The following is a 24,423-nucleotide window of genomic DNA, read 5'->3' as shown; positions in this document are numbered from 1 at the left end:
TATTACTCAAAAATCTCTAGCAAAAGTAAAATGCACAAAATATGTTACTAAAAATACTACAACAAATATATAGTTTAGACACATATGACATTTTTAATTAAAAAATACTACTAAAGTAATATAACTCCAATTCTCCCAAATTTAGATAAGTATATAAAGTTGAGAAAGAGAAGATATAAATATACATTTTGCTATTTTTTAAAACACAAAATTTCAGTGTAGATTTTTTCTTCTTTATAATGAGCCTTCTCACTTTTGACATGTAGAAAGGGACAATGTAACTTGATGTTATTAGCAATTTCTTCTTAGAATATGTCAACTCCAACTGCCAGTTAGATTTTATGTTTCAGAAGACTCCAAATAAAACAGACCTAACCAGATTTATAATTCAGGCCTTGCAGCTAAAAGGAATTTCAATTTTAAATGAACTCCTGTAACTATCCTTACCAAAAAAAACTAGCAAAGCTAGTGACCGAAGCTCAGTTTTGCTTGTGCATTTGCATTATTATATTGAGCTTGCATTTGAGTTTCATATGAAAGGGAAAAAAAGAGGGAAAGGAAGGGTTGTTTTATATTTAAATCAAACATAAAAAAATTTAAAGCACTAACTTATATTATCAAAGTTACCATTTAGGAGATATGTTTTTCTTACTTCATGGTTCTGATACTATTGCCTTTTAAACAATTCTAGCAAGTTAATGTTCTTTTCACTTCTAAAATAAAACATGTATTGTTGGTTAGTATGCGTAGTACTATCAGAGTAGAATTTATACAAACTCAAATAACATAGAAGTTGTAATTAATAAAAAGAAAGATTTCTGGTATAACAGAAAAGTAACCTTAAAATAATGGCAACCTATTTTTATAAGGATTCTAAAATAAAACATGAGATCAATGAGTTTTTCACATGAGATCAAGGTTTTTTCAGATTCATTTATTTGAATAAGCCATATCCACTTATGTATGTAAAGGATCTCTGCAGATATAAATATTTACATTTTTCTCTCACACAAACAAGGAATTATAGAAAACTTTTACATTTTATCTCAGAAATATTGTTTAAATTCACATTGTCCTTCCATGATTATTTTCTACTTCTGTATTTTGATGTATTTTGAGTAGAGTATGTTTAATTTACTCAAGTTAAGTAAGACTACATTAATTGGATGGAAAATGATCAACCTTAGAGAAAATTAATGCATTTTGATTTAATTTATTTTTATTTAATATCATCTCTTTTAATATATACTATTACCTATATACCATTTTGTTGTGTACAAGGTATACAAGGAAATACCGAGATACTATATTTGTCTCATTCTAACATCCCAATGGTTAAGACATTACAGAGGAAAGAAAAATCAGTATGACAATTTCTGGAAGAAAGGAAAAGAGGGAATTAATGGGAAAGGAGAGTTAGATATGAAGGGAACTTTTAAGCTCTTAAACTTTACAACTTTTTTTGTCCCCCATTCACAATACAGACCAGGCAAATGGGCCTGGTCTGAGGTGTATATGGGGAGCATTTACTGTACCTCCTCTTTCTATACAGTCAGTGTAAAGAACACAGCCTGTGGTAAGCATTGGGAGGCCTTATCTTTTCTCTTCTTTTTTTTTTTATTTTGATTTTTTATATATATGTAAAAAGAAAAAACCCTTTACCAGTGCAACATTCCCATCACCAATATCCCAAGTGTCCTTCCTCCCCACACAACACTGGCCTGTACTCTAGACAGACTTTCTACTTTACAATATTTATAGTCCTTGAGTAGTTTGTATTCTCACTTACATTTTAAAAATGAGAAACAGGATGGAAAGAATTTATTTAAATTAGAGTAACAAAAAGTACAATATTGCAAATTTCTACATTCCTTTGATAGAAAACTATAAAAATATCATTTTAATAAGTGAGTTGCAGATTTTGAAACAAGCATTAATAACTTATTTAAATTATTGATTACTATTATTTCTCAACCCTTAATTGTATACTAAACTTTTCATTGCATACTAAACTTTTCATTTAAGCTATGTTATTGTAATGAAAAGCTATTTTCATTACATAGCTGAATTTTCAGTTTCTATAAATATGTAGATATGATACCACTATAAATACATATTTTAGCTTAAAATTTCTAATACCTTGTCTTTTCTCTGGTGATAAACTTTTCTTTGCCAACTTATTTCTTCATACCTCATTAATAACACAAACCCAATTTGCTCCATGCATACACAGTAAATAATTAAGTCAATGAGATAATTACTTTAAAATGGTGTCTTGGTAATCTTAAAATTTTAAATAAGTGAAACCACTATATGGTCCCTCAATTAAAGCATTTTTTTCTTGCTAGAAAATAAGAAATTAAAGCCAGTTAATTCTAAGTTATGGGAAAGATGTAAAAATTTTTCAAATGGGATATCATGTAAAATAGCTGTGTTTATTCATAATTACCAGACCTGTATAGTCTAAATATATTATAAATGACATGATATATTGTTTATTATTCAAGATACATTCTCTGTTCAATAATACAATATCCTTTGGAGGATATAGTCTATAACTGTATCACAATTAAATTTTCAATTTCACAATTCTCTCAGGTTACCTGTTGTACAGTGAATCAATGTCTGCAAGACTAGATAATTATATAATAATAATCCCATTGTCATGTTTATTTTCATTTAAAATGGGTATAAGTTTTATAGACAAGGACATCCTAGGAATAAAATTAATGTAAATAAGATAATAGTTAGTGCTGGGCAGGAAAGGCTAAAATATATCCAGCTAACTATCCTGGCTTCAGGGAAGAAAATAAATGCCTCCTTTCTGTTGAACAGTGCCAGGATAGTCATTCAGTAATAAGTGGCTTTTTCCTTGAAAAAGGTGATAAAGGGACGAGTGTTGACCTCTGCTAGTCAAAAGAAGTGAAGCATTTTACTAATCATAGTAGTTGGAAACAAGGAATTGGAGGCTGAAGAGAGAAGAAATGGGAGTAACAGTTTAGCCATTGTTATTAGGAATGACTCTAAAAAACATTTGAATTGAGTTGGGCACACAATACATAAGAAAAAGGGAGGTATGATCCCAGCTTAAGATACAATGAAAGTAAAAGAATATGGATAATAGTTGAAGCAAGAATAAACATGGCTTTGGAAGCACTGGCTAGAAGCACTTATGTATATTAAGAAACAGTAACATTTTTGGATCCTGAAGGCCGATTGGGTTTGATACCAGGCATCCCATGTGGCCCCCTGAACCTCCCAGGAGTTATTTCTGAGCACAGAGCCAGGAGTAACCACAAGGTGTGCCCCCCCAAATAAAAAAGTATAATTTGAATGTTTGAATTCTCTAATATTTACCCAGCTTTCCTAATAGTGATCTGGATACTCATTATGATTTGACTACATGTTGAGGGTTGGAGGGTTATTCTCATTTAATAAAAAAACATGATAACATATATTGATCCAAGTTCTGGATAATAGAAAATGTTCTCTTTAGTACTGATATACTATTAAGTTATGGTGTTAAAAAATTCAACATATGTAAATCATTTCAAAATGTGCTAGGCACATAGTAAATGCTATAAAAGTTTTAAATTACTATTACAATTAAGCATTTAATTTTGCAAAGTATTAACTCATACCTTGAAATGATAAATTTGAATAAAAATTATATGTTTGTATAATCATGTTTGTTAAGTCAAGAAACTGTCCACTATACTTACTCTTTTGTTAGTCAATTATAGATTAACTTTATGTCAAAGAGTGAAATAGTTATCCAAAAGCTTCATTTGTTGTCATGAATAATAAAATTCTCATTTATAAATATATATTTTAGTGGACTAGAATGTAAGCACAGCTATTAAGGTACTTTCCTTGCATGCAGCTATCTGACCTAAACTAAATCTTTGGTATTCCTTGTGGTACTCAAGCATTTCCAGGTATGGTTCTTTTTGCGGGAGGAGTGGGCCACATCCAGTGATGCTCACAGGTTACTGCTGTCTCTGCACTCAGAAATCCTGGCAGGCCTGGGGGACCATATGGGATGCAATTATTTTCTCTAAAGTTAGGTTCATTACTGTTTTTATTACTACTCTTTTTGACTCCTCCACACCTATCATGATCCCCTTGTAATTTGTCATTTTCTGGTATACATTTCAAAACCAAAATAAAAGTAAAAAAATTCTGCTGACTCCCTCAGTATTCTCATCTTAGAAGTCAACACATACTATCATCATCATCATCATCATCATCATCATCATCATCATCATCATCGTCGTCGTAGTCAGTATCATCATCATCTTGTGAGCAAACCAAATTAACAGTTTAAATAAGAGTTAAAAAATCATTAGAATACTATTACATCACTCTCAAGTCCAAAGAAAAATATAACACTTAGATCACAAGGAGACCAAGAGCTGGGAAACACTGGTATTTGAGCACAATTTCTTCAAGTAATTAACATCTTGAATCATCGTTACACTTGAAGTTCACACTTAAAAGTAAAAGAAAATGAACTTAGATGTTTACTCAAGATGTTTCCTTATATATTTACTTCTAAGTCAAGAGAAAGCATATCACTTTACTAATGACACAGGAGTTTGCCAAAAGAAAACTGGAAGCACACTGGATACAACTTTTAATTTTTATTGAATTAAGGAACTGTGATTTAAAACTTATCGATAGTTGAGTTTTAGTCATGTAATAGTTTAGCTTTAATCCCACTACCAGCATCAACTTTCCTCTACTAGTTTTCCCATATTCTTTCCCACAGCCCCCACTCACTTTGCCTATAATTTGAACCAGCACAATTTAAAATTTAGTGGTTATAATTTGGATTCCATGTATTCAATGTTGTTGAGTCTGTGCTTTGTATACATAGTTCTACCACTCTTGCACATTACCAGAACACTAAGGCCCTTGACTCCTGATCTTTCATTTCTTATTCTTATCTTTCTATTGCCTTTCTTATTTACTTTAACATACTTTTCCCTATATTGTGGGGTCAAAGATGATCTAGACTTTCCCTCTTCTCAAACTACATTATATTGCATTCCCTGAGTTATATTCTTTATAGCATAAATAAATGAGGTCATCCTGTGTTTGTTATTTTAGCTTACTTCACTCAATGTAAAGTACACATCCATCCATTATTTCATTGTTCCTTGCAGTTTCATAGTATTCCATTGTACATCTACCATACCTTCATAAAACATTAATCTGTCATTGAACATATAGTTTGATTCACATATTAGTATTTATTTTTTCTAAGCACTGCAATGAATAATTATTTGCTTATGTCATATTGAATGAATGTTTTTTGTCCTGGGGCAAAATGCCCCAAAGTGGAATTGCTGAGTCATATGACAGGTCAATTCTAAATTTATAGAGGAGTTTCCTACTGTTTTCCAGAGGGGTTATACCAGATAAAATTTCCATCAGTGGATGAGAATTGCTTTTCTTTGGGGGGGGGGGCACAGCCATTTGATGCTCAGGGCTAAGTGCTCAGAAATTGCCCCTGGCTTGGGAGGACCATATGGGATGCCGGGGGATCGAACCTCGGTCCTTCCTTGGCTAGCACTTGCAAGGCAGACACCTTACCTCTAGCGCCACCTCACCGGCCGCAGAGTTTCTTTTTTACCACATCCACACAAACACAGATTGCTCCCACTATTTATGATGTGTGTCACTCTACTGGTGTGAGAGGTTATCTCATTGTTGTCTTGAGTTGGAATTCCCTAATGCTAAGTGATACTGAGCAATTTTTTTCATGTGCTTATTGGCCATTGGCCTATTTCTCTCTGAAAATTATATGTCCATTATTTTTCTCATTTTTTGATAGGATTTTTGCTTTTATTGCTGATTTTTGTGAGTACTTTACACATCATGGATATCAAGCATTTATTTGATGTGTTGTATTCTAAACAAACTAAACTCTTGTAGACTAGATAACATAGTTGGTAGGGTGCTTACTTGCAACCCAGGTTCAATACCAGCATCACATATAGTCACCTATGTCCCACCATTATTGATTCCTGAGCACAGACTCAGGAATAATTTTTAGTATGGACTAAAAACATAAAAAATTAAATAAAACTTAGAATTGAATATAGATGTGCTGATACTTGTATTTTAGATTGCACTTCTTTCCTTACGCTGACATTAAAGATGATATTAAGAATTTATATAGATAGATATTTGATACTGGGCTTACTATGGTCACCATCAAACTCTTATAAAATGTCAAATCTTGTAATGCTTCTGTTACTATTCTCACAAATGGTGTCATTCATACAATTCTTGACTAAAATATCCATTTACTAACAAGAGTGATAGATATAAAATTATGCTACTATTCAAGGAAGTATTCATGTAGCTAGGATAAGTGTGGTTACTAGCAATCACCTCTCATCACCTCCCTTACAGTCTGCTTGAGCAGCAAGAAGTCATCTTGCCAGATGGCATGTACTTTCTGCCTCAGTACATATCTAGAGATTGAATAAGCAGGGAAGAGGGGATGGAATCTCAGCAATTTGAGTGAATTAGGGTATTCTTATATGCAATTTTCTCTTCTGAGCTTTCAACCTAGTCAACTAAAGTTGTGATTGCACTGCACTTTAAATCTCCCTCTAGCCAGTCCTGCATGCTTCAATACCCTTCCTTTCCCAAGCACTAATGTCTAAGAAAAATCTTGAATTCCATATTTATTTTTTATAATAGTACCAGTATTATTATTTAATAATTGCATTACTTCTATACCAGGATGATAAGATCCTTCTATCATTATCTCCACCCACCCCCCCACTGGCACCTCCTTGGCACACTTGGAAAGAAAATTTTATTGAGCACATATCAAGAATTATTTCCACTTGGGCAGTCTAATCCCTTACTTTGCGTCTATTCACTCCACATATGAGTGAGAAAAATCTACTATCTATATTCTTTTCCTGACTTACTTAGCTCAAATTTCTTACAAATTGCAATAAATTTAAATATTTTATTTTTTCTTTTAACTTAGTAGAATATCATTATATTTAAAAAACACATTTCCTTTATCCACTGATGTAACAGAACTTGTGCTTCTTCCAAATCTTGTATTCTAGACAGAATGCTGTGATGAACAAAGAAGCAAATCTTATTTATGTTTTTATTTTTTTAGTAAAAACTTGAATGACTGATCCAAGAAATAAAACTTACTTTCATTTGAAACTAAGGCAATATTCTTAGAATAACTTGTTCAAAGCCACATTAATAGCATAAAATTGTAATAAAAATGTTTTTATTAAAGGGAGAAAAGAAAAGAAGAAAATTTTTTTTCTTCTTTTCTTTTCTCCCTTTATGTGCCCTCCCATGTTTTTTATCTCAAGACTATGGCCTTTATGTGGTGCTTATCTTTATTGTTGGAGTGTTCACTGGATGTTTTATTTGACACTTTTTTTTTTGTACTGTTGTGGTGTTCCACCTCCTTTTTCCCCTTCGTCTCTCAAAACTAGGATGAGAGCTTCCAGAAGGACTCTGCCCCTTTTCGGCATATTTGATTTTTTCCCCAGTTTATTACTTTTCTCTTCTTCAAACAAAACCACATAACTTGAACTATCTAGTCCCGCCTCCCAACTAGAGCGGGAAATAAGGGAGGTACCAACACCAAACAGGTGTAGGACCACTAAGTTGTTAGCTAGGCACAGAGCGGACCACTTATTCTGGCAGCCCCGGGGGTGAGGGAGGATGATACGGGAGGTAGGACAGGAACGGAGTTGGAGGGAGGACAATTAGGTGATGGAAATTCTCCTGATTTTATGTTAATATGTATCTAAAATATTATTGTCAATGATATGTAGGCCACTATGATTAAAATAAAAATTATATTTAAAAAATAAACTTACTCTTCACAAAAAATAAAATAAATAAAATGTTTTTATTGACTACAAACCCACTATTTTTCTGCTCTACTTCATCTATAGACTCCTTTTATAATTTGATTTTTTCAAGTCTATCAAGTACTGTTTTCAATCTAAAATGCATATAGACCTAGCTGCTGGATAAAAATCATAATGTAACTATGTATATCATAATAGAAATCATAATGTAACTAACATAGATCAACTATTATATGGGAATCACTAAAGCACAGATTTATTCCTCACCATTTCATCTTCATAATTCACTTTATTTTCAGTAGAGTCTGATGCGTATAAGAAAAATATATTAGGTGGTCTCACATACATAGCAAACTACAAAAGTTGAGTCTTGTATACATAATATAAACTTAATGTTTCCTACAATAGTTCCTACTCCCAAAAGTTTGAAGAAAATTACAAATCAAATTACAATTAACATTATATTTTTTTGTTTTTAAAGAAATCTATTTTTCTTGTAATTCTTGCTGAAATCCTGGTTGTAGTTGAGACAAGTTTCTTTTTGGGATTCAATGCCATAAAAATGAATAAGATATTTTGGGTCATTTTTTTCCTGCAGTTTATTGCCATAAAAATGGGTACAATATTTGGGGTTGTTAATTTATTAGATAATAGATACAAGAAAAGTGTATAGTAATCAAACATTCTTTGATATCATAACAGTGAGACTTATTTTATGCTAAGCAGAGCAGACATGATAAGGAATCTGTTTGGGATTGATTATAGTGGGTAGGTAAAAATTGAAGTATTTTAATGGTACTATTAAATACCACTGCATACCTTCCTTCCAACTTTGAAAACATGAACTTAATCTCCAGTGCCATTAATATGGACTGAGCATCTTCGTAGTGGCTCTGCTTTCAGGAAATGCCAGCATTATAAGAAAGTAGAAGTCTCTGCCACACCACAGCTAGTTGTGTACAATACCACAATCAAAATGTATGTCATGAAAAATGAACACAAGCAACATGTAGGAGCTCCGCAACCGAGTATATATACCCCTAACAGACACATGCACAAGCTCTACCCTAAATGTCTTAGACTTCTAGCCATTGCAACACAGAATCCCATGGAAAACAGAAGGGAGGTGGGGGCCGTGGTGGTTCACCACTAATAGCATTTCTAAATTAGAATTTTAACAGACTTCAAAAAAGCATTGCCTAAAGTAATAGTCTAAGTACAATTATATCATTACAAATTCTTATATTGACTGCCATTTTTGCTCTAGAAACTATAGCTTATTATTAACAAATCAACTTTTTGAAAACAAGATTTACAGAAACATTGTAAATTCTCAAGGATTTACTGAATCATCTGGATATTTCAAGATAGAATATATACCTTAAAATGGGGGTGAGGGAAGAGGAAATGGGAGGTAGGACAAAAACGGAGGTGTAGGGAGGACAAATTGGTGATGGGAATCCCCCCTGATTTTATGTAAATATGTACCTAAAGTGTTATTGTCAACAATATGTAAGACACTATGATCAAAATAAAAATTATATATATTAAAAAAAATGGAAAAACGTATCCGTATACATGTATGTTAGTTATAATACTGTCTTGTTAATATAAGAAAAAGTTAACTGCAATTATTTCCTTTTGTTAGTTTTTTCGTTTGTTTGTTTAATTTGTTTTGGGGACACACCCAGCTATGCTCTCGGTGATTTCCCCTGGCTCTGAGCTCAGGGATCAGGTCAGCTATATGAAAGGCAAATGCCTCATACAGTGCTATCACTATGGCACCAAATGAAAAACATTTGTTTATTTTAGTTTTGTTTATCTTGGGTCATTTCTAGCAGCACTCAGGGCTTACTCCTGACTCAGTGTAAGGGGTCATTTCTAACTGTGTTCCAGGGGCCATATGTGATGTCCAGAATCAAACCCAGGTAGGCTGAGAGCATGGCAAGTGCCTCACACACTGCAACATCTCTCTGGCACCTGATTGAAAAGATTTTTGTCACTCATGATAGCATGAGGTTGACACATCATTAGAGAGAAGCCTGAATTGAATCATCTTTCTGGTATGAAAACATAGGCACAGTTTCAGTGTTACTTCTTTATCTCTGTTGCAGTAAATATGAAACACAGTTTCTCATTTCATGTTTTAACTTTATCTCAAAGAGAAATTTAAAATTAGTCACATACAGTACAAAATATGTATCACTTATATAAACTTATTAATATATCCAAACACATGAACATCACAGTTTAGACAGTAAAACATTAAATTTCAAATATTTTAGATTGCACTAAGCATAAGTGTGCAACTGTTTTTAACTAACATTTTTTGAAAATATTAATAAAATTTCCTGATTGTGACTATGGTTTTAAAATCACAGTAGTGGCTTAATGATACATCCTTTCTGGAACTTTATAAAAATACATATATTCCATGATTGATTCATAGGGGTTAGTCTTGGTTCTGTGCTCAGAAATCGCTCCTGTCAGGCTGGGAAACCAGGCTAGGCCAGCCCATGTAAGGCAAATAAATGCCCTACTGCTGTGTTATCACTCCAGCCCAATCAATACTTCTTTAAATGTCATTATAAAATATTGTTAAGGTCTTATCTCTATGCCATTAGAAAATCTTATCAAATTTTATAAAGAAAAAAAACAATGACTAGGATACAAAAGTCACCCACAAAATGGAAGAAATTATTCACCCCAATAGCAATCAGATAAGGGGCTAATATATAAAATATACAAGATTCTGTTAGAATTTAACAAGAAAAATATATCTAACCCCATCATCAAAAATGGGGGAAAGAAATAAACAGACACTTTCTCAAAGAAAAATACAAATGGTCAAAGGCACATGAAAAAAAATACTGATCACTAATCATCAGGGAGATGTAAAACAAAACAACAAAGAGGTAACATTTCACGCCACAGAGTCAGGCACATATCACAAAGAAGAAGATTAATCAGTGCTGGCAGTGATGTGGGGAGAAAGGAACTCTCAGTCAGAACTGATGGAAATGTTGTCTTGTCCAACCTTTATGGAAAACAATACGGAGATTTCTCAAAACACTGGAAATTGAACTCCCATGTGATCTAGCTATATCACTCCTAGGGATATACCCTAGGAACACAAAAACACAATACAAAAATGCTTTCCTCACATCTACATTCATTGTAGCACTATAATAGCCATACTCTGGAAACATGAAAGGTGCCCTTCAACAGATGAATGGCTAAAGAAACCATGGTGCATATATACAATGTAATATTATGCAACCATCAGGAGAGATGAACTCATGAATTTTTTTTTACATGGATGGACATGGAAACTATCACTCTGAATGAAATAAGTCAAAAGGAGAGAGAGACACACAGAATAGTCTCACTCATCTATAGGATTTAGAAAAATAAAAGACATTATTGTAATAATGCCCAGAGACAGAGAGATGAGGGCTGGAAGTACCGTTCATAATATGAAGTTCACCACAATGAGCGGTGAATGCAGTTAGGGAAATAACTACACTAACAACTGTCATGATAATGTTAATAAGTGAGAGAATTAGAATGCCTGTCTCAAATACAGGCAGAGGGTAGGAGAGGAAGGAGATTAAGTGGGCATTAATGGTGGGAATGTTGCAATGGTGAAGGGGCATGTTCAAAGAAAAAAAAGGAAAAGAAACTTTAGATCTGTATTTTAAAACTGTTTGCCTAGTTATATAATTTTCAAAATGTAGGCAGTATAACTTTTAATATGAATTTGTCAGATCTGAATGAAAACAGTGCTTTCAGTAAGCAATGAATAGAATTGTTGTGTCAGCATTTTCACAAATATAGTATAAAAGAAGAATAATATACTTGACAATTGAGACATAAACATGTTAAATTTAAATTAACTTGAAGAAAATATTTTACCCTGTATGATAATAATTTATTTAAAATCCCACATAATAAAATTACTGTTGCTTTTTAACAGGTAATTACAAAGTAGGGAGATGATAAAGTATAATTCTAATTCCCATCATAACCAAAGCAATCAATATAATATCACATTGCCGACGTTATTCTCTCCATTCCCACCACAAAACAACTCTGTAATTATCTAATTTAAAAATTTAAGTTAGAAAATATGTTCAATTTAATGATCTTGAGATGAATAGATTATTGCACATTACATAAGTACAGCCAATATAATCACCAAGTCCTTACAGAATGGTGATGAAAAATTAGTCAGAGGTTGAGGGATATGAGGCTAATGCCAAAGAATGCATGCAGTTTCTAGGTAATAAAAATAGAAGGGAATAGATTTCCTCAAGAATACTTCTGGACCTTATTTATTTATTTATTTATCTATCATTTATCTATCTATCTATCTATCTATCTATCTATCTATCTATCTATCTATTTTGGGGACATATGGCTCTGCCTGGGATTCACTCCAGCTAATCTGAGGACCTGATACAGTGCTTAAATGGAGCTTGGTTCACAGACCCACATTCCTCCTGAAGACTCCATGAGTAGAACCAGAGAGATAGTACAAGAGATAAATATAACCTAATACATGGCTGACCCTGCTTCCATCCTAGCACAGACATATGAAAAAAAAATTTTTAGAGAAAGTTATGGCTCCTGTATCCAATCTATAGCTACAGACACCTTAAGTAACAATTCAGAAGACAATCATCAAATAGTCTCCAGTTTACTATTTCAAAACATTTGTATTTTGAACATACTATATAAAATTCAGCACTTTTATAAAATTATTACCTGCCTTCCTTTCCTTATATTTTTATTGTTTAAAAATTTCTTTACATGACTGAAACCCAACCACAATCATGTTTGTAATCAAGGTGTTTTAGTAAAATACAAAAAAAATTAACATCTAAGACAACATATTGCAAAATATTATAGTAACAATAGATATTCTAGTATTATCTTTCTCTATAGAACTTCATAAAATTTCTATAATTTCTTCAAATAGATTCCAATCTACAAGAAACATATAGCTGAAAATGATTTTCCAAATCCAGAGATATATTTTTTTCATTTCTAGAATCAAAGACGAACACTACATAATACTACTGATTCATTTGTATGAGGCTCCATCACACATTATTTCATTTTTTATTCCTATATAATGACATATCTGTTAAAAAATAAAGCCAGCTATTCAAAGTCAAGTGAAATTTCTATTAAAATATTACTTTCTCATATTTAAAAATATTTACTATAGACTCTTAAGAATATGTTTTGTAATAACTTATTAATGTAGTTCATCTCTTTTGTCTATGAAGAATTTTTAAACAAAGAAAAATTAATAAGCCTACAAATTAAGCACTCACTGAACATAAAAATGAGCTGTTAAAGAAAATGAGGATGATTTTTCAATAAGCTCATCATATGAGGGATCTGCAAAAGATATATTGCTGAATTAATGAAACATCTCAATAAATATAAAAATTATTACCTAGATCAAGCTCAAATACTGACACTGGATATAATTTGCACATCACCTAAAGACTTAAGTGACTTTAATAAATACTTTGAGAATACTTTGAGAAGTACAAAAGAAATGTAATATGAAAGACACAATCTCTATCAGCTGCCTACAGTAGCTTTTATCAAAAATATTGTCAGTAATAATTGTGAAAATTAGTGGCTCCTTCTCAAGTACTATGAGGAGACTATGAATTTTTTCAGGTTGGCAGCACTAATTTATTTTTTGAAAAAAAGTGTCTAAAAACAAACACAAAAATACAACAAAAATCGTAAACGATCTATTTTAACAGGCTATAAAAATCAAAAATTTATGAAGACAAGATTGATGAAATATAAAAGGAAGTAAAAGGTAAGATAATGGCATATATGATAATGGATTTGTGAATTTGAAAGTGTTGTCACATAAGCCTAATTTGGATTACCTTCCTCTGTCATCCAATTACTTGTCAGAATTTTATCTTTAAGTACCAAAGTACCAAATAAACTTTAATTTCTCTAAGATAATCTTCCTCATTTTCTTCTAAACAGGATATTTTCTTTGCATACAATCTGTAAACATTATCCTTGGGTAAATCATTGTAGCTATTGTGATATAGTGTAAATTTCTCAGAATTTGCAGAGTTGGATTAATTCTGCCACTGTCTTGCTGTGTGACCTCAAGAGATATTTATGTGTCATTTTCTCTCATGTGTCAAATAGCAATGTTGCCACATTTAATTGGGCTATGATGACATTTCAACAAGGTGAAACATATTAAACACTGAAGGGTGTTCAATATTAATAGAGTTGTGATGATTTTTATTTCTCTGTGCTTCTATATTTTTCCTCTCTCCATTTTTAATTTTCTTTTTGAATCAACAGAATACATACTAGTTAATAATATATTTTATATGCTGGAAGCTCATCAAGTTCTTATTAAAACTAAAGTTAATAGTAAATCACATGTTGTGACTAAAATGGAGACAGAAAAGAAACCTTGTTTTGATGCTAAACCAAACAATAAACTAGAAGGACATGACATTGAAAGATTAGCACATCCGAAAATGAGACATCAGCATCCCTCTATCTAAGAGACCAATACCGAAGCAGAGTAGAAAGGTTATGGAGGGGATTCACACTTTAGTAGATAGAAAGTGAGTGGAAAAAGATGTTTGGTAATGGTAGTCTGGAAGGATGACACAAGTGGTAGTGCTGACTCAGCTATAGGCAATGGGAGGGGAGAGGACAATCTTTCTGGAGATATACATCCTTGTCTGTATTCCATTTCCCCATAACCAGTATTAATTTCTTAAAATGCATTGACAGTGGACAGATTATTGAATTGCAGAACAGTGATATTAGTTGTGGTGACACAAATCTTATTTACATTCCACCTTCATGTACAAGTTTTATGACATTAACTACAGCTCTTCATTTTTCCCCTACTTTGATGATTTTGCAGCTACCAACAAACACCCCAGTGTGGTTTCTTTTTATATATATACATATATATATATGTATACACACACACACACACACACACACACATACATCTTTATTTAAACACTGTGATTACAAGCATTTACAAACATACTACAAGCATGTTTGTAGTTGGGTTTCAGTCATAAACAGAATACACCCCTTCACTAGTGTAACATTCCCACCAACAATGCCCCCACTTCTCTCTCACTACTGCATGTATTCGGACAGGGCATTCTACTCTCATTCTTTAACATTGTTACCCCAGTGTCAAGGAAAGTCAGAGGAATCAAATTAAGTCATAGTGCCATCTGCTGGAAACTAAAAGTAGTTTCACTCTATAAATTAGATTGCAAAAACTTTTAATTTTTATTTATTTATTGGTTTTTGAGCCCACATTCAGCAAGCTTTTTCCGTATCTCTGCACTTATATAACAAGTGACAACTAGAGACCTTAAGGCAATACAGTACTACAGTGAAAGGGAAACCGCCAAAAATACAGCCTTGAAGATATGGACAATTATATCCTCCTTTCAGATAATTCAAATGAGAATGAAGAACGCTAGAAAGTCATATCAATATTAAACAAAATACTCAGTAAAGCAAATCAAGAGATTCAAAACTCTGGGGGGAAATAATGAGCTAAAAATTAAATTCAACACACAGAAGGTAGAACTTGGAATTTTAAAGTAAGAAAACAAAAATTCAGGGTGCAAGAACCTGAAAAATGAAAACAAGTATTCTAGAGAAAGTTATGAAAACATGGGGTGATATGGAGTCAGAGAAATTCTATGAGTACTGATTTTTAAGGTGCTTGCCTTGAGTATGGATGACCTTGGTTTGATCAATGACAACACAGAGCCAGGAGTAAGTCCCTAAACACTGCCATAAATGTCCTCAAAAATTTTTGAAGATAAAGAAATAAAAAATAAAAATAAAATTAATTTATAAGAATATTTTAATCTACAAAGAAAGATTACAAAAGCATAGTAGAATGCCATAAAAGGAAGAGAATAACAAGAGAACTTACTCAAATAAATAATGACGTACAATTTCCCATACTGGAAGAAGTAACAAAACATAAAAGGACAGAAAGACTAGTTAGATAAATGCAAAAACTCCACATCAAAATGCATATCCATGAAACTACCAAGATTTTACTACACAGAAGAAATATTTAAGGAAGTGAAGCAGAGAAATGTAGTTGCAAGCAGATATAAAGGTTTTTGTCAAATTGCTCATGAAAAACTCTACAGAGCAGTGGATAACAGGATGCTATTCAAAATATCCAAGATAAAAACGGGCATCTATGACTGGTAGACTATAAAACTCAGATATGAGGAACAAATAAAGGTCTTCAGAGACCAATTCTAAAATATATTTTTATGATCTTGAACCTTTCCTACAAGAAATTTATCTAACTTTTCAAGCATCAAGAAATAAGTAATTAAGCAAAGTCATCAGGCAGAATCAGCTTTTATAGCAGTAAGATTTAATATATAATTAATAAATATTAATGTAAATTGATTTAAGTCCCAAGCTCAAAGGTATAGACTAATAATGAATTTAGAAGAAAAACTCATCTTAATTCATAGGATACAGACTCATCATATAGATTAATAAGATAAATTTATCTTGTTGTCTTCATAGCATGAACTAAAAAGAAACTCATATTATGAAGACAAACATTAAGTAAAGGAATAAAATCCCAAGGTAATAATTTATTTTAATAGCAGATAAAAGACACTAGCAATTAACACAGAGAAAACTTATCAAAATGTGAATTGAGCCTGTGGTAGATCTTTTTCAGGGTTGCCTCTTGATTTTTCTTTTGACATTCCTGGGGATTTTCAGACAGGAAATGATGCATTTTGCCACTTAGATAATATAGATGTTCTTCACCCCTCCACTCCCCAGAAAACACAAGGAGTACTTAAGCACAGAGATTAAAGACATTTTTAAAAATAATTTTAATTGTGACCAACGTGAATTACAAATCTTTCACAGTAATATTTGTGGTACATAGTGGAATTGAATCAGGAGTATTCCCACCACCTGTGTTGTCCTCCCTCCACCCCAGTTCCCAGCATCCCCATCTTTTGCTCACCTGGTCTGCTAGGGTAACTAGTCCCCTTTGTGTATAGCTTGTTGAAGATTGGCTATCAATTCTGTTGTCATTGACTTCGGGTTTGGTGTTTAAGTCTGTTCTTTTTTTATTTCTACTCAATGTTCATATGACTGTTTGGTTCTGGTACCATCCATTTTTCCCCTTAATTTATGAGGCAGAACAATACAATTTGAGTTATGTGGTTCTGCTTTGAAAAAAAAAGAAAAGAAGAAAAACAAACAAACAAAAGCAAGGGTAGTATGTCTAGAGATTATAAATAACAATTTAAAAAAGAAGGGAAAAATGGAAGAAAAATAGAACCAAAAAAAAACCCAAAATACAAAAAAAAAAAAAACCCTACAAAAATAAAATAAGACAAAACAAAACAAACAAAAATAAAAAAGACCAAAACTAGCAACTAGCAAAAAGCACCACAGCAACAAATACAATAGCCAAACTATAACTACGAGAACAAAAGAAAAAATAATAAATAAAAAGAGAATAAAAGAAAAAAAGGAAGGAGGGCTGGTGTGGCAAGGTTTTTGTTTTGTTTTGTTTTAGTTTTTACATAGGCACAATAACTATTGTGGAAATTAGAAAGGGAATTTCCTTGGCCTAAAAGATACAAGGTTTCTCCACCCTTAAAACATACTTTCATGGGAAAAACTACAGGCACCATACATGCTCCATTTCACACCCCAAGGACGTTTTTCGGTGCCAGAAAACTTTCCACTCAAGTGTGCATGATAGATTAGGCCTTGGTAGGTTCAGATCTTTGTATTTGCACAAGTCTTATGATGAAGCCTAGGATAGTATCTTTCTTTATGGTTCTAGCAATTCTGTTCTTTCTCTGTTATTGTAATCAGTTTTCTGTAACTGGTGGTCTTGTTTTTTGTACAGACCCTCGCAGGGGTCCTCAAACTTTTTAAACAGGGGCCAGTTCACTGTCCCTCAGACCATTGGAGGGTCTGACTATAGTAAAAACAAAACTTACAAACTAATTCTTATGCACACTGCATATATCTTATTTCACAATGAAGAAACAAAACAGATACAAATACAGTATGTGGCCCGCAGGCCATAGTTTGAGGACCACTGGAAGCCTAGGGTAGTCTTTCATGATGTTTCAGGGAAGATCTGCTCTGTTGCAATTGTCAAAGTCAGGCCTCTTTAATTAGAGATCTTGGTTATTGTACAAATCCTAGGCCGAAGCCCAGGCTAGGGTCTTTCTTTTTGGTGTCATCATAATTTCTGCCCAGTTATGGCTGTCAAAGTCTGTCTTCTGTAGTTAGCGGATCTTGGTTTTTGCACAGATCAAAGGATGCCGTGTCTTTTGATTTCATCTTACCATTAGGTGGTTATATAGGATAACTTGCTCTTAGATCAAGTTGTTGCCATTTCCTTGTTGTCAGTATGCCATCTCAAAACTGGCGCAAATTGGTTGTAGACAGGTATTGGGAATTTCCCAGGGTTATTTTGATTCCTAGTGCTGTTGCAGGCCACTGTGTCCCTTCTATGTCTGGGCTCTAGGGCTTAAGAGCTCAGACCAATCCTATGAGGGTCAGGCCCCTAACCACAAGTTAAAAATAGAGCACTAATACCTGTGTTTATGCGGGTATGGATTATAGACAGTGGACTCCCCTCTGAGTGCCAAACCCAAATTGTAAACAGTCCATTCCGAAAGTGTATATAGCCCTCCTATATACTATCCCTCCATCCCTTCAGAAATCCTCCTATCTCACCCCCCCCAATCATGATCCGATATCCCTCCTTATTTAACTCTCTTTACCCTCAGTTCTTAATTCATTAAGTACCAACACCAACCTCCTGCCCCAGTTCCCAAAGCGAAAGGACACCCTCTCAGCCCCACATCTTATGCTTCGGCAAGAAACTACAACCAATATTTCCATTGAATCATGCTGTGTGATCCTTTTTCTCATCTCCCTCCCAAAGGTGGACTGTTGAACTATACAGAAGGACCCCCAGCACAAAGATTCTACCTGATCCCTTTCTGCTACAAATCATGTATCAAATTTAACAAGACCAGGATATGTGATGAAAATGTGCCCTGGATTTCATTCCCCACAAGAATGTCTCAAAAGACAGTGTGAAAGCTTATATTTCCTTTATATGTTTAATACCTCTGTAATAAAACATCTGAGTCTGTTACCAAATATAAGGTAGCCTCTTACATCACTTCATTTTATTAAATTATTTTTGTAAATTTACTTATTTATATTTAGTTTTTATTTTTGGGCCACAACGGTTGATGGTCAGGGGTTACTCCTGGCTATGCACTCAGAAATCACTCCTGGCTTGGGGGGCCATATGGGACATCATGGAATCAAACAGTGGTCCCTCATAGACTAGCACTTGCAAGGCAGATGCCCTACCTCTAGTGCCACCACTCTGACCCCATAAATTTATTTTTATATATTTCCACTATTATATATATATATATATATATTGATTTTTCTCTTTAAATTTACCTGTTTTTAGTTCTGCTTGGTACTAAAAACTATAAAAAAATCTTGCCTGAGATAAAAGCTCAGATCAAAATCAGGGCACACACACACACACACACACACACACACACACACAATCAGGGCACAGAGATTGTGTAGCCTGACATTCTTACCCCCAAATGCACCATAATACAACATTGCACCATTCCTTTCTTGCAAAGGCATACTAAAAAAGGGTGAAATTTTGTGGACAGAAACAAGTTCTTTTCTACTAGAGATAAGAATCATACATTTTTCTAATACAGGGGCATCTTCCTCCCTGAACATGTGTCATGTAGATTAAAGACATTTTAAATTTACAGATGTGCTAGGTCTGAAGAACTCATTAAATAAAATTCATTCTAATGAGGAAAGTATAAGTTAGCTGAATCTTACAGAAAAGAAGTATATCAATTTTTTTTTTTTTTGGTGCACCATTCCCGGATGTACTGCAATACCAGGTCGATGCACAGAGCGGATGGAGCAAGCTCCTCTTCAGATTCCCAGCTCCAAAAATCCATTTAATATATTGTCCTCGGATAGAGGACATATCAGATATTAAACTGATAAGAACAGATACTAGACTTGATCTTAGCCAAAAGGCCAAGAAGTAATAGTATATCAAATTTTAATGACAATAGTAACTGAAGAAAAATACAAAAGAAAAACATAAGTTATTTCTATCAAACTTTACTCAAATTTCGTAATAGAAATCCTATAAGCTAAAAAGCAATGTAATAACATTTACATTACTAAATGATAAAAATCCCCACCAAAATATATTCCTGAGAGCAAAATTCGTATACAAATCTGATATAAAATCACAGATTTTTGAGAACTAAAAGTTAGTAGTGTGTGCCTTGCACACAGCTGTCCTGAGTTTGATCCCTGAAATCTAATATGGTTCTATGAGCACCATCAGAAAAACAGAAAATAATAGTTTACCACTACCACAATTGTTCTACCACGGTGAGTGAAAGTCTTCCCTATAAAAATAAAAATAGCCCCAGAAAATCATGTACCAGAAGCATAAATAGTAGTTATGAGAAAACAAAATCTTATAAAAGTAAAACAGGAACAGAATCACAAATTGAAACTAGAACACAAACAAACATAGCTGCACACAAAATATGAAGAAGAGGATTTTAGAAAAAAATATAGAAAATCTCCAGGAAAAATTGACTACTAAAAAGATAGAAATAAATAACCATAAAACTATATAGATAGCCAGAAATTAAGCCCCTGATATCAATAATCAACCTAATCTTCAAAAACCTGAAATAGTCAATCAATTTATATAAATGAATAAATAAAAATGCACGATTCAATTTTACTATTCCTTCTAAATTTACACATTATAATAAAGACATAGATGTAGAGTGAAAGCAAGTCAAGACAGATCAATGGGCAGTATCTATATTCTCATACTAAATAAAATAAATTTCAATCCAATATCTTAATAAAGTGGTCATTTCATCAGGATAAAATGAACATCAATAAGCTAAATGTATCATACAAAGTGACATCAATTTATATAAAACAATTATTAATAAAACTCCAGTGACATTTATAGCAACACAATAATTTGATGTACTCCCAACAGGCTAGTTGTAACAAAAGACATTTATTCAAACACAAAAACTTAAAAAAGTGCTTTAGAGAGTTATCTCAAAGAAGTAAGCCAGTTCTTTTCATGCAAAAAACCTGAATTTTATCTTGGCACCACTCAATCTCTGAAGAATTGCTAAGAGTGAACCATGAACACAGATTTGTTAGTAGCCCCTGAATAACTCCAGTGTGATCACAAAACAAACAAAAAATATAAAGAAAATATATCTATTAAAAATTGATGAGATGAACTTCATAAATATATACAGAATTATTGATTTCCAAAAGAAATAAATATGCATTTACCTTGCAGATATAAAAAATTTCAGAAAAAAATCATAAATTGGGGTAAAAGGATTTTTAACAAATATCTAAATACTGAAATTGTATAAAACACATTTTCTAATCAATTTTATGAGACTAGAAAGCAATAATAAAAAAGAGATTGGGAAAAACCTCAAACTTGTACATACTAAAAAACATTTCTGAACAACCTTTGAAATCAGTTATGATATATAAGGAAAATTATCTTGAGAACAATAAAACCAAGATAACTTATTAGATCCTGAGGCATGTAACAAAAAAATATAGAGGAACATTTTTTGTAGTATAGGCTCATATCAATAATACCTTTAACTTTTTTCCTGAAGGAACTGAACAGTCAGGATATGGTTCAAGAAATAGAGTATATGCCTTATATGTTTAAAAACTACATGTTTAGGTTCAATATCTGGCAATACATAGATTCCTGGGTATTGCCAGATGTGACCCTGGTGGACTCTGAGCACTGGCCAATCTGTGCAGGCAAGGAATGATAAGCAAAATCTGACTTGCTCCCTGAAAACCAGAGTACAAATATCCTATAGAATTACACATAACTGGGGCCGGGTAGGTGGCGCTGGAGGTAAGGTGTCTGCCTTGCAAGCGCTAGCCAAGGAAGGACCACGGTTCGATCCCCCGGCGTCCCATATGGTCCCCCCAAGCCAGGGGCGATTTCTGAGCACATAGCCAGGAGTAACCCCTGAGCGTTAAACGGGTGTGGCCCAAAAAACCAAAAAAAAAAAAAAAAAAAAAAAAAAAAAAAAAAAAAAAAAAAAAAAAGAATTACACATAACTAAATCTATGGAATATTACTTTAAGAAATGAGAGAGCCAGAATGATAATTGTACAGAATAGGGTACTTTGTTTGCACATCCTTACTTAGCTTCAATGTCTGGTTCCCAAAATGGTTTCCAGAGCACCAACAGAATTAAGCCTGGAGCACATTATGTTTCAAAAACCAAACAAATAAAACCAAAAATATCAGTATAGAAAAGAAAACTATAAAAATGAAAGAATCAAATACAAGAAAAGTAGCAGAGTGGGTACGATGCAGATGACTGACTTGCATTTGATCCCCAGTACCATATATGGGCCTGCAGAAACACTGGAAATTAATCTTAGAATACAGAATCAGGAGCAAGTTTCCTGTACACAACTGAATGTGAACAAAAACCCAACAACACAAAAGGTATAAATATGGAAATCAAAAAAGACAATCTAAAATCCGACAGGTGAATGGAACTGAGTACTTGCATTGAAAGGTAATCTCACTTATCAATGATATATAGAAAAATTGGACAAAATCAAGTTATATCTGATCAACCTTGGCCCTAGTTATATAAAGAAGGATACATAGAGGGAAAGAAATCAAGGGAGGTAACAAGAAGCAGCAGATTGGAAGTGACGGGGATAGAGGATAGGGTTCAAGGATCTCAGGTACATTAATGTCATAGAGGAGTGGTGTACACAAACCAAATAAGGAACCCCAAACAACAGCAACCAAATTGAAAAATATCTGTCAAAGAGGCAGGCTGGGAGGTAGTATATTATTAACAGACCTGAGGACATTTGTAGAGAGAAGTTGACACTGGTAGTAAGACTGGTGCTGAAACATGGTATGCTTAACACTCAATTCTAAATAACGTTGTAAATCACAATGTCTTAAAAAATTAGTATCTTTAAAAAGCACAAATGGAATTAACTACACGAACTTTCAAAGTTCCTTTTTATGAAGGTAATTTTAGTTGATTACTCATGCACTATGCTCTAGATTGCATTAAAATATGATAACTAAGATGCGTACATTACCTTTGTTGAATGGTTTTACAGTAAATCAATGACATCACAGAAACACTCCAAAACTAATTTCTACTACTTTTTATTCAGTCACACAGTTGGAGGCTTCAGATAATTGAGACAAACTTAAAAAAAAAAAAACAACCTGAATTTAGAGAACCTTTTTCGCATGTCTTGAATGTCCCACTTTATTAAAATTATGATCCAATACTTTGTTAAAATATAAAAACTACTTAAAATCACAGAAGGAGTTGAACTGTCACTGAAGCAGTTTTAGTATGTTGGCATGTTTTCAAACACATGAAAAAATGTGTTTCTATTTCTCACGTATATGTGAGAAAATTGGAAGAATAGCAATGATCTGTATATGCTTATTAAAGAAAATGATGACTAAAACAGAAAAATCTTTAACCAAAATCACTAGAAAACAGAAAATCAAAAATAAAGGATATGTAAATATAAATACTATGTCAATGCAATTATAAGAGAGCATTATGAAACAAACATAGACTCATACATAGAAAAAAATATATAAATGCTTAAAACACATAATTCCAAAAAGAATAAGAAAGAAGTAAGAAACCTGAAGGAAACCTGTAGAAAACCTGAACAGATCCATTGTTGTTAACAGCATTAAAATAGTAATATAAAGCTACCCCACCAAAACGAAAGCAGAAGTCCAAAGGGCTTCACTAGTGTATTCATATAGTAGAATATTAAAAGGAGAATCAATATCTGTCCTAACATTTTTAAGACAAGCTAAAACGAAGAGAAAACTTCCACTCATTTAATGGAATCAATTTTACCCAGAATCTGAATAAGAAAGGGCTTCAAGAAAAAAAAAAAAAAAAACCAAGTGAATTCCAATTTTTTGATGAAAAAGAAGTAAAATTACAGCAAAACCAGAAACACAAACAGAAATCCAAGGTGGGTTTATCCCAGAGATGTATATAGGATTCAGATTACACAAATCATTAAACATGATTCATCATATCAAGAAAAACAATAGACAAAAATCATATAAAATGTCAATTTAAAAAAGTTAAAAGCTCCAGCTTTATTATGAGTGACAAAGCCTTAAAAGGCATTGAAATAACACAATTAGATGTAATAAAATTAATATTGAACAGTCCAATGGACCAAATCCATATATAACAAGACAAAATACTATATTTTGAGTAGCAAAATAAAAGCTCTTATTGTATGAATAGGAATATGAATGGGAAACCCACTATCAACACAAATGTTCAATATA

General features: G+C 32.8%; 2 non-coding genes across 2 annotated transcripts; both read right to left on the bottom strand.

Moving 5' to 3' along the window:
• Positions 1 to 1,460: 1,460 nt before the first annotated feature.
• Positions 1,461 to 1,593, bottom strand: LOC126005057 (small nucleolar RNA SNORA51). Its single transcript, XR_007494239.1, has one exon. It is a non-coding gene; the product is annotated as a small nucleolar RNA SNORA51 (small nucleolar RNA).
• An 18,273-nt stretch (positions 1,594 to 19,866) lies between these two features.
• Positions 19,867 to 20,057, bottom strand: LOC126005394 (U2 spliceosomal RNA). The gene has a single exon (XR_007494500.1). It is a non-coding gene; the product is annotated as a U2 spliceosomal RNA (small nuclear RNA).
• Positions 20,058 to 24,423: the final 4,366 nt, after the last annotated feature.

The sequence above is a fragment of the Suncus etruscus genome, chromosome 3 (genome assembly GCF_024139225.1).
Source record: "Suncus etruscus isolate mSunEtr1 chromosome 3, mSunEtr1.pri.cur, whole genome shotgun sequence".
NCBI classification, from domain to species: Eukaryota; Metazoa; Chordata; class Mammalia; order Eulipotyphla; family Soricidae; genus Suncus; species Suncus etruscus.
The sequence above is the reverse complement of the archived record's forward strand: the minus strand, read 5'-3'. Positions and strand labels throughout refer to the sequence as shown.